The sequence below is a fragment of the Ambystoma mexicanum genome, chromosome 10 (genome assembly GCF_040938575.1).
Source record: "Ambystoma mexicanum isolate Mex_15411 chromosome 10, UKY_AmexF1_1, whole genome shotgun sequence".
NCBI classification, from domain to species: Eukaryota; Metazoa; Chordata; class Amphibia; order Caudata; family Ambystomatidae; genus Ambystoma; species Ambystoma mexicanum.
Genome location: NC_090932.1, coordinates 770,363,464 through 770,386,196, shown reverse-complemented (window position 1 = coordinate 770,386,196; position 22,733 = coordinate 770,363,464). Strand labels below are relative to the sequence as shown.

Genomic DNA, 22,733 nt, shown 5'->3' with positions numbered 1-22,733 from the left:
ACAGAGGGATTTTAATTTTATCCATGAAGCAACCGGAAGCCAGTTTAGACTTTTTAGGGTAGGAGAGATGCAGTACCTGGGTATGAGGCCAAGGATAAGTCTTGCTGCCCTTTTTCGGGATTAGCTGGAGTGGAAGAAGAAAGATTCAGGAGGAGGCTATTGCAATAGTCAAGCCTAGAGAGAACCAGGGCTCGGGTAACATTGAGCTTCCGGGGTAGGTGAGAAAAGGTAGAATTCCTTTGAGACGGAACAGCTGAAAGTGGGGCTTCTTGGTCATGTCCTCAGTGTGAGGGAGGAGTCAAAGATGACTCCAATGTTTCTGGCTTCATAAGAGGGAGCGGGGGAGAGCCCATGGAAGAAGGCCAGATTGAAGGAAAGAAGTCGGGGGCAAGGGTCGCAATGGGAAGGATCTCCGTTTTGCTGGCATTCAGGCAGAGATCATTGGAAGTGCACCAGGCCTGGATGGCAGAAAGGCAGTTAGGGATGATGTAAGGTGCAAGAGGGTCAGCAGGAAGTTTGAAGAAGTGCTGTGTGTCATCAGCATAACACTGGAAGTTGGGAGAGAAGGAGGAGATGAGGAGTGCCAGCTGAGTGAGGTAGATGTTAAAGAGCCAAGGGAGAGGATATAGCCCTGGGGGACACCACAGGTGGAGAAGGAAGTAGGAGAGGAGAAGGTGCCCAGGATGACTTGAGATGAGTTGTCAATAACGAAGGAGGTCAGCCAGTCCAGTGCCCACTCTGAGATACCAAGGGTGTTGTGGAGCCTTGGTATGAGGATGGAGTGGTTGACCGTGTTAAATACAATACCGTGTTGTTGGATGCGCCAGATACCCGTGCCTGAATGTGGCCCTTTTCTTGGCACAGATGGAGATTCTGTATTGCGTTTGGAGCAGGGGGCAGGCCAGTTTGTCCGAGGGTGCGCCTGAGGTTTGCCACTTCCGTTCCGCAGCTTTGCACTTTCGTTTCTGGGATGCAAGTTCGGAGTCGTACCAGGTGTTGCGCTTATAGGCGGGTCTCAAGCGAATCCTCATGACTGGGGCAAGACTGTCAAGGGTGTAGGTGATGGATAGGTGGAAGTTGCTGAGAGCAGTGTCGGTGGTAGTCTGAGTTGGGAAGTAAGGGGGATAAAGGTGGAAGTGAAGGCAGCAGCTTACACTCGTTCCATCGGGCAGATGTTCATGAGCTAGGTTGACAGGGCTTTTGGAGGTGGGTTCACAGGGCCATAGGGACCCAGGTGGGAGAAAAGAAGGCAGTGGTTCTGACCAAGAGAGAGGGATGACCATGGGAGATGAGAGAGGGAGGTCAGAGTGGTTGAGCGCGTCCAGCAGAGTGGGTTGGACCAGAATGGAGAATGCAGATGGATAGAGAGGTGCAGAGGTCAATGAAAAGAGTAGCTACTGTGCCAGGGGAGTCCAATTGGATGTTAGTCACCCAGGAGCAGCAGGTTGGAGGAGGTAGAAAGTAAGGCAGAACAGAAATCAGCCCATTCAGAGAGGAACAGGGAGGTAGTGCCAGGAAGCCGGTAAATGGTAGCAGTGGTCAGGGTGAAGGAGGGAGAGATAACCAACTTGCACACCAGGTTCTCAAAGGAAGAGTAGAGCTGAGTAGGTAAAATGGAGGGAACCCACTCCGGGAAGATTAAGGCAACCCCACCGCCAGTACGGTGAGGTTGTGACTTGGAAATGATCTTAAAGTTACTGGGAGAAGGGAGTCAAAAGCAGTGACTGAGCTGATATTGAACCATGTCTCAGCAAGAGCGAGAATGTCAAGGTCCGTGTCTTCAAGAAGGAGGTAGATGTCAGCAGATTGTGTGTTGGCTGAGCAGGTATTAAGGTGGAGACGGTGTCTGGCTTTGGAGTTTTGAGGGATGGAAGGATCCAGTCAAAGAGAAGGAGGTTGGCCCGAGGATCCTGAACCAGAATAGTGCCAGTATGGGAGACATTAATGATGCAGCATGAGGAGAAGATGCCGGTGGAAGAGGATGTGAAAGGAGGGAGAATAGTGATGAGATGAGAGGTCCATAGGTCTGGAGAGGGGACAGAGAAGAGGATATCAGTGAAGATCTCTCTGGAGGATGCACTGGCATAGGTGTCTGCAATGGGAAACCCATGATTTGCATCAAGGATGTCTTTTATGTGTTTTTCCGTCCAGATTGTGTGAGAGAGGGGAGGATAGGTGATAGTGTAGCAGTTAGAAAAGATTGGAGAGTTGGTGATTGCCATTTCAGTGGCAGAGGATAGCTGAGAGAAGGAAGAAATGGGGGAGCGCTGCACTGCACATCTCTGGGCCCATACTCGAACGCGGCTTGGTAGTTAAGGAGGGCACACTACAATTCAGAGCAATAGGTGATGTGCAATACAATGCAGTGCACAACAAGAATACAAGATGGCAAGCATAGATACAATGCACACAAAGGATGGAAGTTAGAAAGCACACCCACCTTAATTTGAATTTTTAAAAACGAAATACAATACAATGCACACAAAGGATGGAAGTTAGAAAGCACGGCCACCTAGATTTGAATTTAAAAAAAAAACGGAATGCAATGCACAAAAGGATGGAGGTTAGAAATCACACCCATCTAGATTCAATTTTTTTAAAAAAAACGTAATACAATGCAATGCACACAAGGATGAAAGTTTGAAAGCACACCCACATAGATTCAATTTTAAAAATGGAATACAGTGCAATGCACATAAGGATAGAAGTTAGAAAGCACACCCACATAGATACAATTTTTTAATGTAATTATGGTGCAATACACAAAATGTATAGCAAGTCACAATGCGGTGCACACAGAGATGAGAGACGAAGGGAGAAAAGAACGTGAAATGAAAGTCGCAAATGCCGAACACAGAGTGCTGTTACGAAAGGATGAGGTCCAGGGACAAAAGTGAAATGGGAATGTCACAGTTGGGGAACAAGGAGATAGCTGGAGGAGGCAATAGGAGGCAATAGGAAGTTCAGCCATCACTCACGTTTGCACAGAAGGGCTGGCCTGGCATGCCGAGGTCCAAGTACATGAAGCAGCAGGAAGTGCACAGGAGGCTGCAGCATTGTGTGGGACAGCAATAGGGGGGGCCTAACCGAGCCCAATCAGGCCCGGATAGGTTCAAACAGGAGCCTTGGGAGGTGGGCAGGCTCGCCTGATTGGACTCTTGAAGGGGCCCCTGAGGGACCCTCGAGTGTAGAAACAAGGCACAATCACCACACACAAACTGATACGACAGACACAAGGTTGTATTCCCAAAAGCTAGGGTTTATTGCAAAGCACATAGTCACAGTTGGCCAACTGGGTCCCACGTCCCGCGACGTGTGTTACCAGACCTCGGGGGACGCAAGGAGAGAGAAGATCGTACAACATTTACATATATACAAAACAAGCATCTTGTAATCAGTAGTGACACATTCAATACCGCCCCTAATACATTTCCTTTGAACTGGGCACGATGATTGACAATGGTGACGAGTGTGACACCTTCAAACATTCATTTAGCAACAGTTTGCAATTTTGTGAACCCACAGACATAAGTCTTTGTTTTAAAGAACACGATGCTTCTGTTTCTGCAAGCAAAATGTGCGTAGGGGAGAGACACATTCCAGGCCTTGCTATCTCCTGGTTTCCATTTGTGTGCTGGGGGTCAACTTGCTCTCCAGGGCTCAGAAATGGCGGCCGCAAAGAAGAGCATAATTCAAGTCTTTTAATGTTCGCTTCTAGCATTTCTACTGTGTTTCCGAGACTAGCTGGCACCTGCTGTACTGATTAGAATGCCTTGCTGCTTTCTTTCCAAAGATACGTGAGGGAGGAGACCGGGCATTTCTGTCTGGGTTACTGCGTTCTGTTTCAACATGTCTCTCGCGGCCTTGCGTTATGCACTAGTGGAGCAGAGTAATATTTCAGCGAAGCAGTTTTTACATGAAGCAAAAGGCAAACGTTAGAGAAAACAAAATGGCGATTTCAGTCGCCTTAAAATTGCCGCACTTCAGTCAAGCTTATGGCTACATATTTCTAATACTAAACACATGAGGCGGTTGGTCTTCGGCCAACATAATACGTTGCCTTACGATTGAGGGGTGTCTACTTTTTCTGGTCTGACACTTTAGCAGGAAGAGGAGCCCAATCAGGGTGTTACTTTGCACTCAGGGCCAGGCACTCAGTGCCTACTGAACATGGGCAGACATGTTGAAAGGGAGGCCAAATGCTGCCTCACAGTGGATATAAAGGGCACACAGCACCAGACGAACGCTGCACAAGCGTTTAAAAATGAAATTTCCTTTTATGTTTTTTTTTTCTCCAAATTACAGCAATAATTTACAGCTAGTCTATAAAGCTGCTGAGGTGCCTCATGTGCTGCTTGAAAAGGGGGCTGCTTAAGGGCCCATAAAGGCCAAAGGCTTACCTTTCGTGTCCGTTTGTGGGGTGAGGGTGTCCGAGGCCTTGTGGACTAGAAAGAGAGCCTGTGCTGGCTGGATGGCTCCCCGATGAACTGCGGGCAGAGGAGGGTTTTCACAATGGTTTTTCTGTGTGGGCCGAGGGAGGCAGGCCGCGATTCACCTGCCGTCTTGCCTTATTGGGCATTTAGCAGGAGGAGGGGCCCAATAAGATTGTTCCTGTGTACACAAGGCCAGGCACTCCAGGACCTTGTGATCAGGGGCGGCCATGTTGAAAGGTGGCCAAATGCTGACTCACAATTTATAAAGCGCGCACAGCACCAGACGAACGCTGCGCAAGCTTTTAAAAATGAAACCTCCTTTTTTGTTTTTTTTTCTCCAAATTACAGCAATAATTTACAGCTAATCTATGAAGCTGCAGAGGTACCTCGTGCACCGCTTGCACAGGGGGCAGCTTAAGGCCCCATAAAGCCCAAAGGGCATACCTTTCGTATCCATGTGGGGGAATGGGGAGTCCCAGGCCTCATGGAATATGAAGAGAACCCGTGCTGGGCGGATTGGCACCCCAACGAACTGCACCCCATGGCAGCATAAATAACGTTATGGTATTGTACAATGAGCTGCTGTGTCTGAGCCTGCAACCTAGTTGCTGTTAACAAATAAGCTCAGCTCTAATCTGTTACTCATGTAATGTGCTGCGTTAATGTAGTACACACAGTTTGTGCATTCACTGGAGCACATCTTCTGTAGTCTTTTTATCTTCATTTGTGGAACACATGCAGTAATGACATGATATGATAGTTTATTTATATAGCGCCTATACACAATGTGTTTCAAAGCGCTTCAAGGCAAGGAAGGGAACAAGGGAAAATACAACGACATTCTTACAGGCCATGAACAGTAAGGATGTGAAATTAACTATCGTACTCAGCCTGACGACATTTCAGATAGTGCAAGAGCTAAGACATGGATAAGGAAGTGAGGGGGAGAGTGGGAAGGAAATGGAAACAGACAGGTGACTACCGTACTAGGCCTGACGACATTTCTGGTAGAGCCGGAGTAATCAAAGTTAAAATGTATATTGATATGTTTAAGCGCCACGATGGCTAAGAAGATACCTCAGTTGGATGAGCACTCTTTGCGGAGATCTATGTTCTCGCGCCAGATCACCATACCAAATCCTGGCATGGCTGGCTCGGCTTTTTCTCTCTCTGAAGTTGATATATTCCAGTATTTTAACTTTGGCAATAGTAACCTGGGCTACAAAAAACATACCGGGCCAGAAAGCGCTGTATGATGTGGGGCAAGAGCTCTGTCACTTCAAACAATGGTTGTAAAAACTGGGATGCAGGATCTAGCACGTCAATATATTTACAACCTCCAATGAAGAGCATAATGCACTAGTCTGGATATTTGATGAGGTAGCTAAATTAAAGACAGTGGGTTCATTCCAAGTTTGCCGGTCCGGAAACAACGGTGTCGGTAAGCTTACCGGCACAGTTGTTTCCGGACCGGCATACGAGTCTGCCTGCCTGAGCCGCTGTGCCTGACAGGGCAGACCCTGCCGGACGCAACAGCCATGGTAGGCAGACCTTCATGGAAGCACCGGTGCCTGTGCTTCCGCCCTGCCCAATCCGATGGAGTCATATAGGACTCCATGGGAATTGGGACTTAAATTTACCAGCGCCTGAATTTCGGGAACGCCGGGGTTGTAATACCCCGGTGTTCTGGCAATCCAGTGCCAGTAAATATTTATGGGTCCAGTGGCAATCTGCCGGTACTACTGGCATGGTTACCGCCGGACTCGTAATGAGCCCCAGTATCACTGCTCATATCCCACTTTTGCCACTGGACGATGCTGTGATCCAAGACAGATTACTATCTCTCATGTTATAGTACTGTGCTGTCTTCTGTTAAAGGTTTTACCTTCTCAGCTTCGTGTGGCATTCATTAGCCCACTACCTGCAATTTATGTTCATGTTGTAGGGCATTTGAATGAAATAGTCCTAGGCAGGGGGTGCAGGGCAAGAGTTGATCAAATGTCAAAGGCCTCTCTCTGGCAGGCTTATTTTCAGGTCTGCTCATTTGACACAAACATGGTTCACTCTTTTCTAGAACTTTAAATGTCCTCATCATGAATAACAATCTGAGAACCCTCATCTGAGAAACTGTGTAAAAAATGTGTTTAATCAGGTGGTCTTATTACACAGTTCTTGTGTTGAGTTTATTTTAGTCTTCAAAATACAGTAGCAAAACTCGGGTGATATTTTTTTAGACTCCCATCAGTTAGTATTCTGGTACTTGTAAGCTTCCATTTCTGATGGACAAAAGACTGCTACCACACTTCTCCTTTTGTATAACATTTTACTTCTGTAAGGATTCTTTTTTCAATATTGATGTGTAATTTGTTTACTTTCTAGTCTTAAAACAAGGCATTCGTTTAGTTCTTGAAGACGAATAATTCATAAATACTTGCACCTTGCTGAATGGGTATAATAGGAAATGGGAAATATTGTGGTCACATGTTGAAATCGAAGATTTTGCTCAATCCCAGCTTCACCACTTAGCTGAAGTGTGTGATCTTGGGACACTCGTTTAATCTCATAGTGCCCAGTTTGTAAACACAGCCAGCCCTTAAATATTTCAAACCTTTCAGTGCCTAAGAGTGATTCAGTTCTCAGAGCGCGCTCTTCAAGTTAGTCTCACTCTTGCATCTACTGGCTGTAGTCTCGCTTCATATGTAATAATAATGACTATTTATTTTTGCACCACACAGAATCCGTTATCTCTTGGTTCGCTCATGGACACGCCACTTAAAAACCATGGTCGTCTTCTAATCTCAGTCTATGTACTATACTGCAGCCGGTACACCTTGCTCGTGGCTGCTATTGTTATAATAAGTCTTGCACACATGCTGGAGCACGGGTAGCCTCGTTGTGAAGTGCTAATGTTGCCCTTGAAACGCAACTGGTTTATTGTTATGTTTCCAGTACGGATCATGCGTTTCAGTGGACTTTAAGGGAGCTCCCATGCTTATTTTGATCACTGACCTGTCAGCATCTTAAGTTATGGGTTGGGACTAGAACAATCTAAGGCCGAGTGAAGTCCAAACAGATCGTCTTAGGTTCCCTAATGTCTTTGGTTTGGGGAGCTCCAATGTGCCTCTCTACTGGGCCTCAAAACTTTTACATGGCCCTGACTTTGAACACACTCTCTTCGGGTCTTATATTCACTTTGGGCCAACACATGCATGTAAACTACTAAATCGGTTCCTCGAAGTTTTCTGCCCCCCCCTCGTACAACTCAGTGACATCTTGGTGCAATTTCGTTGACAGCTTTAATTCCTTTAATTCCCCCGTTTGCACATTTATATGTCGGAACTGCAAAGTGGCCTTCATTTTGTAGCTGGCCTAAGAAATGCCAATTCCGATTAAATAATGTTAACCTAATGTATTTGGACAGTGATATGCATTTGAAGTCTCAGACGTGCAAATCAAAATGAAAAATATTGAATTGCAGAACGTGACATGCAAATTAAGTGAGAAATGGTTGTTTGCTGCTTTTAACACTATTCTGTGGGAGACTCTTAAGCTAAATAAAATACACAGAACTGTTGATATGATAGATAATAAAGTGCACTGTGGTGCTAGGGTTCCGTGGCATGCTGGATAAGATGAACTTGAACATTTTCATATGCTCTATTCACACTATTTAGTTGTAAGGGAAGACTAGATTAAATACAAAATAATTCTAATTAAGCAATGTGGTCAATTTGAAAATAATGATTTTCTATTAAAAGTGTGGTTTTGCATGTGCTGTCAAGAGACCAGCACATACCTATATTGTCCTAATGGGTAGCAACTGCTAATTATATATATTGTGTAATTTAATAGATAATCAAAAGTAATTAAGTGTTCTATGTATAGCGCTTAAAGGTGGGGGTTCGCCTGTCTCTTAATACTTTGTGTTCCTGGAGTTCACAATCTAGGGCTCAGCACTTCCGTTCTTTTATAAAGTGTGTAATAGCTATGCAAACTATAACGGGCTGCACCAATGTAGGTCTTGCCTTTTCCTAATCAAAGTGAAGTTTGATCCTTTGTGCAGTTCTGTGCCTGCCTGGTAGCGCAGTCAAAGTGTAGACATGTCTATCTTGGCATTGCTCTAACTTCTGGGTATAGCTTTAGCAGAGCCCTTTTAGAGTGGTCCACGCAGAGTACCTTTGTCATGGTGTCTGGCAGGTGACTGTGTGTGTGCACTAGACTTGTTTTGAGGTGCTCTTGAGAATATTAGTCTCCCGCAAAGGCTGGAGACTTGTGCATCTGCCATTGCAGTTTAAGTGACGGGACATTCTTGCTCACTCGGACGCTGCTTGTCAATCCAAAACAACTCAGGTTTTCTGGATATCCGCAGTCTGTATGCATCAGAAAGATTCACTGTTGAAGCACCATATATAAAAATAGATTGATGATATGACTATTATTGTAAGAAGAGTTCTTTGATTTTGTATCAATAATTAATGGGTCACCTGTGCGTCCACTTAATTTTGACTTGATATGCCCCCTTAGTTGCCTTGTGAGCTTATTTACGTGGTTTGTGTAGGTCTTTCCTTTATTAATTCTTGTGTCTTCTTTTTTACCTTGTTGTTTTTGCTAACTGTGAAGAATCCGGTGGAGTCATCTCTAACTTCCCCTTCGTGATCTCCTCCCAGGTGGCCAGGGGACGGCAACAGCTACCTGATCCTGGGGTGACTATCTATATGAGGGAGGATCTCAGTGGAAGGAGGTGACGACTGCTGGGGGGAGGTGGTGACTTTATTGGATGAGACGAGGTATTTACCCCTTCCTCCAGAGGAGGACTTTATAATACCCAAGACCCTAATGGCTTATTGTCACCTAACAGTTGCACCCTGTGGTAAAAATCAGAAAACCTTTCTTAAAAATCACACTAGTCGTACCTGGCTACTAGTACCACACTAGTAGGCACACTTTTGACTCAAGCACTCACGGTTCATAATGTCTTATGGTTCTGATGTATTTCTATGTAAAGCTTTTGAACAACCACATCTAAGAAATCCATTAACATCTATGGACTTCACCTCCCATACATCCTCAAGTACTGAGACGAGGAAGAGGAGGAAGGAGTGTATGCAGATCAAGAGAAGTCTAATGTGTAGACCAGATGTCTTTTTGGACCCAAAGTAAGCGGGACATTTAAAAATGGCAGAGCAGTACAGGACAGAGATGTTGTACAGGAGAAAAGGAGGAATCCCGAGCTGGGGCTCATGACTGCGAGGTACCCAGACCGGTGTGGTGAGACGTAAAGCAGAGCGTGGAGGAAGGCAAGCTGTGGTGAGACTGGGGACTGCACAGAGACTCCAGGGAACATGACTGCACCAACGAACAGCGTTCTCCGGTCCAGGGAAGCCAGCGGTTGCTCGCAGAGCCTCGCCAGACACTGACAGAGAGCGTCTGTATGAACTGAAGGGGAAATGACAACACTGGAAGCGCGAGCAAAGGTGGGGATGCAATGAAGACCCGGTGAGTCTGCCTAGAGCAACGGGGAGCCCCAGGGCATTACAACACGCACACCAACAAATGTTTTAACTGTATTAAGTTGCAAGTGACAGAAATACACTGACCTTAGTTAATTGCAAGCAAGGAAAAGCACTAGTCCGAATAGCAAATGAGAATGCTTAAAAGCCAATGAAACAAAGGGCCACACCAAGTCCCAGGCAAGACCAGATACATGAGATGCCAATGTGGGGTAAAGTTGAAACACGTGCCACCGCAGATAAATATATTGAACACCTTAGAACATTTGATACCTTGTACGGTGAAAAGAACAATTGGGAAGCAAAGCCTGTGAGAGGGGAAGGGGGAGAAAGGAAACCCTTTACCTTGTGAACTTTTGCCGAGTGAGCGATCGGGAGCCCCACTGGTGTGCCCAAAGAGAGAGCGGGAGGGAGAGACTCTGACCGCAGTTAGTTGAGTGACTGTGTGTGACAGAGAGAAGCAACTTGTAGTGCACCATGGGTGGACGAGCCGGGTGCAATAAACCATGCACTGCTATGAGCAGTGTGGGGCAGAGATCAGCCTAGATGATGCTGTCTCCCCTTGGATCATTATGTGCGTGGTACAGTGGCAGTCTCCATTTTGAGTGTTGTGTGTGAGAATGTCTGGGACGACGGCCTCACTCACAGAGGATTGTATGAGAGAATGGTGTACAGCCTCTGCTGGAAGCAGGGTGCCTGGATTAGAGAGAGAACGTGTGAGCAAGAGACAGGCTGCCTAGTCAGCAGAGCACCAGAGCACAGAAAGCAGCACAAGTGACAATGTCATCTCTCTATCGATGCCAAATCCCAGATATTTTTGGACAGTTTACAGGATCAGCAATTTTGTGCAAAACAAACACTTGGGCAATGAGGCGCTGAGCTCAGTAGTTCTTTGAAAGAGAATTGCGTCGCTGGGCTCTGACAGGGACCCAGTTAGAACTACACGGGGTGCTGGGAAGCGCCCCAAAGTGGCCCCACTGTACCCCACTTCACATGCACGGACGCCAACAAGCCCCAAGGACTCATCCTTATAGTGAGGATGTCCCTCTTACTCCTTCTTACTCCATCTATGGAAGCATACATGTTTCATAATCTTACAGCTGTGGTTCTGCCAGTGAAAGCTTGGTAATGCAACAATGCAATCTGCATTACAAGAAACATTTGCTTTACACATCCTTGTTTAATTAAATACATCCCCTTTATACAGTGTGCCGTTCTGTGCATGTCCTCTTTACAATTGGGTAGTGTGCAAAGTATCATGATTTTCTGTCTATTTGTGTGCTGCTCTGCTTATCTAATACGATTGCTTTTTAAAATAGCGATCAAATTAGATAACTACGGGTAACTGTCTTGGTGGGGCTTGCTGCAGCCAGGCTGAACAGTTGAGGGGCGGAGGGGCCAGGGCTGGGCTGGGAACAGGCACAGTGGCGCTGGCACGCACATTAAGTTGCTTTCAACTTTGCAGGAAGCAAAACATTTGTTGCACTTTGCACAGTTGCAAGCAACTTGTTGTGCCTCAGGGCCGCCGGAACAACAGGGCCCAGGGCACACAGCAGGCAGCCAGCCTAGCAGCTGGCCGGCCCGCCCCCCCCACAGCCACCCACAGGCAGACAGAGGTATCCTAGGAGCCTGGCCCTGAGACCTGAGGTAAGAAGACTTCTTTGGTTACAAATTGTCCAGCCACCCGCAGCTGTGCTTTTGTATTAGTGATAAATGACCAATTTTAGAGTAGAATAAGCATCCATTTCAGGCTATATATTTTGCTTTTCGCAAGATGCAGTAATAGTATGTCTTTTTTTCTGCCGCTGGCTCTGTTACAATCATCGCAAGACATTCTATCTCGGTGTCCTCGGTCACTTGACAAAATCCTTGTGCCTAAAAGCTTCTATGCAGTGTAGAAATATTTGACCATAGCACATCAAGTGGCCATTGACTTCATTGCGCCACAATGAATGCTTTGTTGTGATGTGTCTATTTTTCCCATCTGCCTGGCATGCTGTTCCGGATGTTTGTTTGCATACTCTGAGCACTCGTTACCTCATTCAGTAGGAGGTAACGAGTGCTCAGAGTATGGGATGTCCTGTGAGTGCGCTACTTTCCCTATTTTACCAACCTCTGAAGCCTGAAAGTAGATGTACGCAGGTTTGACATGCGGCCAACTTTGCACCAGACCTGCAGATGAACTTAACTGATCTGCTGTTTAATCTCAGTTACCAGTTTCATGGTATCCACTACAGAATAATTTCTAATTGTACTATAGCCAATATGATAGCTCAGTGGGTCGAGCGCTCGCTGCTGCGATGTGTGTGTGATCTGCAGGTTCGAATCCCAGCAAGGCCATCTCAGCCTTTCATCCTTCTGAGGTCGATAAATGAGTACCAATACAGGTTGGGTGATATTGTATGCATATTTGTTCTATAAAAAAGATCTTAAGCGTAAGTGCTATACAATAACATATTATCATTTAGCCTTAGACGTCTGTTTGCATTGACAGTAATTTGACAATATGGATCTATACTCACAGATATATATGATACATATGGTGATCCATTCGTATATATAAAATCTATATCACATTAGTGAAATCATAACCTTATTTTTTGTAGTGTACTTAGGAACAGTGCTATTTGATGCCACTTCCGGTTTTGTCAAGGGGTTAAAGGTCGTGTTTCAACGCTTCACGCGATTTTACCTTTGGGTGGGGTCAAATGACATCACTTCCGGTGATGTCATCAGAGGTCAAGGGTCGTGAGGCGAGGGGTGTGCCACTTTTTTTATGAGAGGGGTGGGACACTTTTTTGGGTGTCCGGGCCTATTTCTTGTCCCAGTCCGACCCTGTGGGAAGATACCTGGCAGGGGAGTATACCAGGGGATCTGAAAACCCCATAGAAGGATTCCTGGCAGGAGAGTATACCAGGCAATCTGCAATAGTGAAAGAAAGATGATAGTGGAATGTATTGTTTGAAGTTAAAGAAAGACTACTATGGGTATTATTGTTTGAACAAGCGCTTTGTGAATCCAGTACCAAACCACAGAGAAACTGTTGGATAAAGAGACAGCTTTTGACACAAAAGAATTGTTGGTTAAAGAGCTACTTTTTGCCATAATACCTAAAAATCTAGAGGAAGGGAACCACCCTCTGTATCCAAGGGTCTCTACTTGGAACCATCATACAAAGGAATTGTTGGATAAAGTGACTCTTTTTGCCATCCTACCTGAAAATACAGGGGAAGGGAAGCACCCTCTGGGTCTAACGGTTTCTCATTGGAACACCTTTTTCTTGGAACTATACTGTTTGGTTGTGAATACTTTTCAGTAATATTAAGCTAAAGACATTTACCTGCACTTTTTGTTGTTTGTTTTTAGTGTGAGGGTCAGCTTAGAATGTTCTGGACACAAAGACTACTTTTTTCGTTACTGGCTACTTGACACAGGCAGATCCTTAGTTTTGTTTTCGGATAGGAAGAATCTTCTTTAGAATAGGGCTAGCGAGGCATTTTTCCAACCCATTTCTGTTTATTAAAATGTCTGATTTAGGGAATAACATATCTTTGGGTCTGCCTCCCATTTCTGACTCGTCACACACCCCTTTTATCAATGAGTTATAATCTGCCCTAGTTGTGAACCTTCACAAATTCTCCTCTGATGTTGAAGTAGCAGTCTGGTCACATTATTGAACATTCCGTTTGATCTAATTTTCGTCTGATCTATGTTTTCGAAGTGTTTGAAAAGGAATTCCTTGTCATTGCACGTTAGTGCACTCCTTAATTGCCCAGGTCATATGGGAGCATAATCAGCCCAATCTTGAAACTGCATTTCATGATCGGAATCAACATGACAAATTAAATATGGGTAACACAGGTAGGAGTTAAGCGTATGGTGGGAATTGCTAGTCCAAAAGTGTGTGGTGGGATGCCACAAATACAGAGGATTGACATTTCTTTTGCAGCAAAGCATATTTCAGAATTGCATTTGTGATTACAGTACCTGTATTGGGGCGAAACACATAGCTCCCGGTGAATACCAGTTCCTTTTTTAAAAAAGTGATAAAAACACTATTTTGTACATTTTACTTCTTTTTTTTTAAAAAAACTCTTTATTTAGTTCAACAAAACAATTACTTTTATTCAAGTCAATTCCAACACCACTCACTCTGTTATTGCTGGCATACTCATCAGTAGTCGGCACAACAGAATGTGCACTCTATTCTACCAATGCTCTAATTAAGGACCGCAGCTGCACATTTTAGACTTCTGCTTTGAAACTCTGTGTCAATATTCATTTTTTCTGTTGTTCCCATTTGACAAATTATGACTGTCAATCATTTCTGGTTTCTCTGCAAAATGTTGAAATTAAACGAAATGAGGGATGCTTGCTGTGTCAATCATCAGTTCATATCAGAGTATTTTCACTCAACATTGGCTCTAAGAATATGATTAATCATACATGTAACAAGACTAGCCTATATGAAGATACTACAATGTATGCATTTGAAGTCTGGCAAAAAAGAAACCACTGGGTGCACAGCGTCCAAGCCTGTCAGTAGAACAACATTGCAAGCCAGGATTTTCTTACAACGACCAAGTGAACACAAAACACATTTGCTATCAAAAGCTGTTTTTGTGGCCTTTTTGACAGTGGCCAGCCACAGTTGTATTTGTATGTATTTCTATTGGTATTTATTTGGAGACCGCGTTGACAAATTCAGAAATGACTTACAGTAACACATTTACAGATGGTGGAACTATTCCCAAGAAGTGTGCCTGTACAATAGCACAAAGTTGAGAAAAGTGGTAAGCCAGTTGGGGATGTAAAAAAGTATAACATATACCAAGGACATAATAAAACAAACGGTAAATGTATATATGTATTTGAAAGAAGGTGACTTAGAAAGGTAACATTAACCCAAGGGGGCAAGTGTTTCAAACTAAAGGGGAGTACTATTTAAATATACAAAATACTTTGTGTCACTGGAGGTAGTGTTGGGTTCAGGTGAGAAGAGCGCTGTGGGAGCTCCCTCTTTAACAAGTAAGCGAAGATTAAGCCAAGCTTAGTAGTGAGCTAGAGTTGTGCTGACTTTGATTGTCATTGGCAGCTGGATCCAGTAAAATGGGGCAAGTAAGAACAAAGAGTGGCAGCAAGAGGAGAGACCGGGGCATATGGGAGGTTAAATGCAGTGGAGGATCAGAGGGAACAAGATAAGAAAACCGAGATACAATAAGAAAGGCACTGAGGAGCAAGACCATTGTTAGGCTAGACGAAGGAACTTGAAAATAAAGCGGCTCTTAATGGAGCGCCAACAGCATGTTGTCAGTAGGTAGAAGTGAGGGAGGATCTAGGTAGGCTGTATAGTGTGCAGGTAGCAAAGTTGAAGAATGTTTCTAGCGCAAAGGAGAGGTAGAGTGGAAGGCCAAGGAGTAGGCTTCAGCAGTAGTCAAGTTTGCGGAGCACAAGAGTGGAGATTAGAGGTCTTGGAGAGTGGTTAGTAAAAGAAAGGACCCATTTTCTGAATGTTGAGGTGTTAATGTGAGCAGCAGAGGCGTAGGAGTAATGAATTGTTGCAGCCGTAGGTCAGTATCTAAGAGGGCCCGAAGACTGTGATCATTGGGTAGGGGAGAAAGAAGATCATGCAGGAAGGGAGTAGGGGAAGGGAGGGATGCCATTGGAAGCCAGGACAGTTCATAATTAATACTAAGGTGGGTAGGGTGAAGGAGGGAAATCAGAAACCTATTTGAGTGTCATCAGCAAAAAGGTGATGGTGAAAGCAAAAGCAAAGTATGAGAAGTCTTCTTAGGGCAGATGGATAGAGTGTAAAGAGCAGAGGTCCAAGGATTTCCAGGTAGGACTCGATGAAGGCAAGAACAGATTTGTGAAAACCCAATGTCCAGGAGATTGAGTAAGGGAGGGGAGTGGTTCATAGTGTTGAAAGTGGCAGAAGGGTCCAAGCGGATGATTATAGAAGAGAGCTTGGAGTAGTGAGCATTAGAGAAAGTTAAACACATACAGGCGTACTGACCCAGTTGATTGCTTACTGTTGAAGCCAGATTGAAATGGATCTCCAAGGCCATTATCCTAAAGGTACTTAGTCATCTGTTTTGACGATCACCTGCTCAAGGACATTTGAATAACAGGGAAGGAGAGAAACTGGCCGATAGTTTGCTGGGACATTTGGGTCAGCAGAGGGTTTCCTCAATATGGGTAAGACAGTTGCAGATTTTAAATTAATTCATGAATCTTTTATAACATGCTATATTACCAGAGATCAGTCTCTAAGCGCGGGACCAAGATACATACCTGTGTTGATCTGCATGGCTTGCTTCCAAGAAAGAGGCAGGGAAGTGTCCAGCAGAGAGAGGGAGGTTGAAGAGGTCAGAGAGATAAGGGCAAATGATTAAGGCTTAGTCCTTGAACATTTTGGGATCAAAAGGGTCGATAGGAGCACATGATGGGCTTGCACTGTGAAAGATGGGTGCTAATGTAACGGGAGAAAAAGGGTAGAAGTGGTGGACAGGAGGAAGTTTGGGGAGGGAGAGTGAGGAGGGCTGTGAATAGGTCACACATTTTAGAGATTTTAGAGCAAATTAATTGGTAGAAAGGGAGAAGGTGATGGATGTTGGCTTGGGAGGTGTGTGCAAAGATTGGGAGGTAGATGAAAGTTTGCAGTTGTAACTGCAAAAGGAGGAGATTAGGTTTGTGAAGTTGGCGGATTTGGCAGAGACCAATACAGAGGTGAGGGCATCAAGGGTGTTTGTGTAGGCTAGGAGTAGGATAGGTGTCCATAATTTGTGCTAGTGTTATCAGTCACAGTGCAAGTTTGGTCTGTGTGTCTGAATGTAAGAGGTGATCTAAGGCTGGGGACTGGGACAGGAAGGTGTACATGTGTGAGCAGGATAGTGTTGGTCAAATGGAGTTGTAAGTGCATAGTGAAAGTCAGAGAAAGCATGGTCCATCAAAGAGGCATGAATAGAGGAAAGAGACTGTAGAGAGGTTCACACATCATCAAGGTAAGTCGCAAGAAAGTCCTGCCTGAATTTTCTTAATTATTGAAGAGATGAGCAGTAGACATGGAGGTACAGAGATTTTAAAGTGAACGATGGAGTGATCAAAGGGAAGATGGGTCAATTGAGTGGTCAGAGGAGGAGAGTGAAGTAAAGAGATAGACATGGTCAAGAAAGTTCCCACCAAAGTGAGTAGGCTCATTGTGGAAGGAGTAGAGTGTGTGGTCTGATAGGAGAGAGTTAGGGTCAAAGAAGGTGGCTGCAGAGAGCTTGTGGAGCCTAAAGTCCCCAGTATTACAATTGGGATGTTGGTAGGAAGTGGCTCAAGGAAGTAGAACAGATCAAGTAAGGAGTAGTTCAGAGATCCAGGGGTTCAATAGAAAGCCAGAAGAGTGCAAGAAATAGGAGGATGGAGTTGAATACTAGCATATAAAAAACGAAGAGTTGATACCAGATGGGGCAGAGGGACAGTGTTTAGGGACTTATTGGTGAGGAACCCGACACTGACACCCTTCCAAACAGGTCTGCGAGAGTGGGAGAAAGTAGCAGAGTCAGTGTGGAGAGCTGTTAGTGTAGCAGAGTTATGAGGAGAGATCCAGGTTTCTGTGATAAGGAGCATTGAAAGGTGGGGGTGATGAGAAGTGCTCAGTGCTTTAAGAAGACTTGTTCCAGAGGGCTGGTACATTACAGAGGCCAAATGAAATTGGAGGTGGGGGAGAGGAGTAGGTGTTGTGCAGTAGGATGGATAGAGGAGGTTGGAGATCCTGGGAACATCTTATTTGAGGGATGTAAGTACAGGGGTTTGGGGGAGTTGGGGGAGGAAGATGGGGAGGCCGAAGAGTGCTGCAGAAGCTACACCAAGTTGATGCTTGCTAATGACTATGATAATGAAGGAGAAGAAGGAGTAGGAGGAGGAATGGAATGGAATGGAGTGAAGTGAAGATGCATGATGGAGGGTGGAAGAAATAGGTACATCATGACAATGAGGAAAGGATGTAGCACTAGAGTGAGAGGGGGGTAGGTGGGTGAGCAGAAAGGGAAGGGGTGGATGTTTGGCTGAGAAGAAGCATGTATAAGTTATGGGTTGGGCTACAATGGGGTATAGGTATCCAAAAGACAGTTAACAGTTTAAAACTGTAGTGTTCCTTGGTCCTGTGAGGTAACAGAATATATAGTCAGTGGATGGAAGGGTCCACATGCTTGAAAGCAGAAGTCCGGTAAGGGGTGAGCTCTGCAAAGTTGTGGCTTGAGCATGAATTCTGGGTCTAGGTCCTTTCCGGCTCCAACAAGCCCAGACAGGAAGCTGCCCTTTGCTGCTTTTAGCCTTGGCTGCAGATGCCCAGGCGGAACACCTAGGGGAGACTGAATAAGGGAGGCAGTGTGTTATGAGTCTCCCTGGAAGCCAACCACAATGCTCCAGATATGTCTTAATCTTAAAGGTTCTGAATTGATACTTCTGTGAGGCGCCAGTCTCTCAGTAATTGTGTGGATTTGTATCTTATTCTATAATCATAACAGATTCTTGGGGTGTTTCTGCCTATTTGACTTTGTCTCACTAGCCCCTTATGTGGATGTGTACCTTATTCAATAATCATAACAGATTCTTGTGGTTTTTCTGCCTGTTTGTCTTTGTCTCAATAGCCATGGGCTATTGAGACAAAAAAGTCAAATAGGCAGAAAAACAAACCACAATAATCTTATAATTATTGAATAAGATACAAATCCACACAATTACTGAGTGTCAGGCACCTCACAGTGGTACGAATTCAGAACCTTTAAGCTGTATTAAGGTATGGGTATACCTTATGGTGCCTGCAGGGAGCGACATACCACGTGACTATTTGATTGAACGGTTGGTGCAGAGTGAAAAAGCATACCCGACACTTGTAATTTCTTAGTCTTAAACTTGGAATGATTTTTCAAGGACTTTCGAAGTTACGGTGGTAATTTGCATGCTTTGATGCTATAACCCCTGGCAGGAGGCGCTATACAAATAAAAGATAACCTATGGCTTTTTTTCTGTTATTTGCTATAGCACTAATCTGCTCTTAGTAGCAACCTGGGACTATTTAATTAAGAAATTAACCACTCCATTACAGAAATATCAGCATGTGAACACAAAATAATGATTTGCACTTGTGGTCACTATAGTGGTTAGGAAAATCATTATTTAGAAAAAGCTTTGAAAACAATGGCACCAGGGGCGTTGCTAGGGGGGGGCTAAAGGGGCTATAGCCCCTGATCTTTTGGTTGTAGCCCCGGATAGAATCTCAGGAGCTACAGCCAAAAGACTAGCTAGCCCCCAGTCCCAACAGTTCTGACATCAGCTTAGCCCCGGGTCTTTTCCAGAGCTAGCAACTCCCCTGAATGGCACCTAGTAATAATGTTAAGATTAGCAGGCATACACACCCTGAAGGTTGAAATAGAAGTACATGAAATCTGACATTGACTTATATTGTAAGTATAAACTGTGGCTAGACCTAAAATAAAAATGTAACTCGTTACAAGTAATTCAAAAATGTAGAATGAGGAACTTAATGTACTCTAAAGTCCTGTTTTTTCAAATCTTGCATGCATCGATTTTGTAATTTGTGTTTGTTTGATTCAGTGCCCCAGCGGCAATAATCAAACGCTAGCCGCCTGCAGCGTCCTTGCAGTCACTCTTTAGCTACAGTTTGCTTCTGTTTATTTACTGCTTCCAGCGCAGTGAATTCTATGCTATAACTTTCATAAGACTGGCACACAGCAGTCTTAAGAAAGGTAAAACACAGCCGGAAAACGCGCCCTGTTTAGCTGAATGAAAGTAGACATTCAGCTATAAATGACATGTTTGTTGACATGTACCTGTTGAATTGCAAAGAAACTTTCAACTGTAAAGACAATGCCATGTCTTTACATGGGGTTAGAGTCTGGGTCTGCTTATTTCTATGGTGCGACAAAATTCGCCGGCTATGGATTTATGCGACAAACATGCTTTTCCAGCAACCCTTAATGGGTTGGAACGGTGGAGTTATATCAATTCGGCCTCACTGTCCAGGATTGAGAATACGTTTATGAAAAAAATACTTCTGTTGCCTAAGAATGCCCCCACTTCACTGGTTCCACTGGACCTTAGTGCTTTTCCTATAGGCGACCAGATTACCCTAAAACCCCTGCTATACTGGATTAGACTTTGGACCTGGCTGGGTTTGGCAGTGTATTGAGAGGCTTTGAGTAATTTTTTCTTTTGGAGGGGGCAGAAAGCTGTCGCTGGATGGACCATGGAAAATATTTGTTGTATATCTCGATCCATGATCCCTCTGGGACAATCCCTTATATTGTAAGAAGACCTGAAAAGCGGGCCTCAAAGCAAATGCTAAGAAGAAATCTATGGAAAAGATAGAAATGAAAAGGGCTTCTTTGAAGAATGGTCCAGAGTTTTTGCGCAGTGATGTGATGGGAAATTCAAGGAGCCTTCTGGACAAAATTCATCCAACCTATGAACGTTCTTTGTATGTACGAATGAGGCTAGGGATATTGGACACTGCATGTTATATACGTTATGGTAAATCTTGAGATCCGGTTTATGCCCATTGTGTGGATCTGCCAATGAAACATTAATGCACTATATATAAATTTGCTCTGTTACTCTGGAATTAAGGCACGTATATGTGAAAGCGTTTCTTATTGATCAAAGGGTACGAGGTACTAACAAAGCTGTGCAATTTTTAATATGTTCAATTGACGAGAAAGTTGTTTTTTCATCTGCAATGTATGTGCATCAGGTATGGCTATTGAGGTGAAGATGCATGGGGATTGACTCAATCTAATAGCAAAGATGAACATGAAATTATAAAGAGGTTGCAAGCGTGCTCACCTCAAAAGATGTGATGGCAAATAATTATATAATATTTGTAATTTTATTGGCTTTTATTAGAGTGCCTTATTTTTTTTTAGTGTATATATTTAAATTATTATTTATGTATATGATTGCTGAAATATTTTTATACTAAAGGTTTTATACTGAATAAAGCTCTGAAAAGAAAAAGAAAATGTGTTGCACCATAGAAGTAAACGGACCAGGACTTAAGCCCAGGTTGTGTGGTTGTGAAGGCTAACACTTCATCACTACATCACTTAGGTCCTTTGCCAATGCTTGGTGTTATAACTTTCATGAGACTGGAGTGAAAGACACACACCAGTCTTATGAAAGGTATTATAATGCCATGTCAATTCTAAAGACACAGAAAAATGATGCACATAATTCTGTTTCTGAGTGGTAGGAATCCTAATCAGACTCCATTTTCATAAACGCCTATGCCAAAATTATAGTGCAAACATGTGCCTTCACCGAGATCGACAGGTGCCCTTAGCCCCAACCCTGTAGTGGCACAGGCAGGTTCAAGGGTCAAATGCATATTTTTGCCAGCTTCTGCAACACAAATTCATTGGCAGAGAAGGCTTTTTAATCTTCTGAACCTCTGATACAAAACCTAATAATTGTATGACTTAGTCATTCTAGTGGCCTGTAAATCTTTAAAATATAAGCTATGTCTAGTCATGGTGACTGCTTAGAGCACAAAATTATACAGCCACAGCAATCTGTTATTGCACTAATGTTATCTCTACGAGCATGCTCCAGCTGTCACAGGTCTCCTATATATTGTTGTCTTGTCTGACTGTCTCCTCAACGGCCATGTGGAAAAATGGCTAGGATGCTACCTATTTGATCCTATAGAGGAAGGCCAACAGCTTCCTTCCAGAGCACAAGAACCTCTCCTAGGAAGCCTGCTGGGAACCATGCTTGAAAGGCAGCTCTGACATAACACAGCCACACGCAAAGTGCAGAATGGAAGGACTTGTTGGGCCTCTCAGCCACCAAGAAGCAGCATGTTTCATCACATCTAGACATCTGCAAGCCTCTTGAACTGTGCTCGATGTACCCCACATCATGGGAGCAACTGATCTGTGTACTGAATCGACCGCTGGAAGCCATCAAACCAGCCCTCCTGAACACCAGCTTAACCCAGCCGAGCCATTGTCTGGCCGCCAACTCCACCACCGCCCCCAAACCGTCGGAAGCTATTGTCTTGCCATCTTGAACACTACCTCGACCCATCGGGAACCCATCATACCTTTTCATGGGCTCAACGCCATCCACCAATGGGATTGCATCAGCTCAAATGTCTCAACAGTGACTTGACTGCAGCTAAAGCACCAAGAAGCCTGGCTAGACAGTGTCAATCACTAGAGGTGCTGGTAAAAGGTCCTGTCCCACTGGTGCAATTAGTGATTTTTGGAGCATATGGACTACTAAGCCCCCTTTCACTACCTTTTTCTTGAGCAGTGGCATTGGTGCCATTCGATTTCCAGAATACCCCTGCCCATCTACCCACAGTGCCCTTTTTAAAAAAAAGTCTGCATTCTCTGTGTCTCTTTGACAGGGATGAATTGTTCTAGTATTTTCTAATTAGTTGTTTGCATTTCATTGTTTGATTAAAGTGTATATTTATGGAACCTTGATTGGAAATTATTTTGTTTTGGGACCATTGTACTTAGGTTGTTTGGGTTTCTGCTGTTATCAGCTCAAATCCCCCATGAAGAGTATAGCCTGACTTCAGTCCATATTACTAAAAGAGGCAAAGGAGGTATACCTGTTGTCTTTTTCGTCTTTATGATTTGGATCACTGTTCGTTTGCTAGGAGTGTAGGCCTGAATAGGTAGTTTAACCACTACTCCTTCAGAGCTGTAGTCATTTTGTTGCAGTAGCACTTTCCCATCAGTGCACACAAAAGGTCTCCTTGCCTAATTTT

At 44.2% G+C, this 22,733-nt stretch overlaps 1 protein-coding gene across 6 annotated transcripts in view; it reads left to right on the top strand.

Moving 5' to 3' along the window:
- The window catches only part of PLCH1 (phospholipase C eta 1), a 1,334,702-nt gene that overhangs the window by 1,135,674 nt on the left and 176,295 nt on the right, over positions 1-22,733 (top strand). The gene's annotated exons all lie outside the window — the stretch shown is intronic.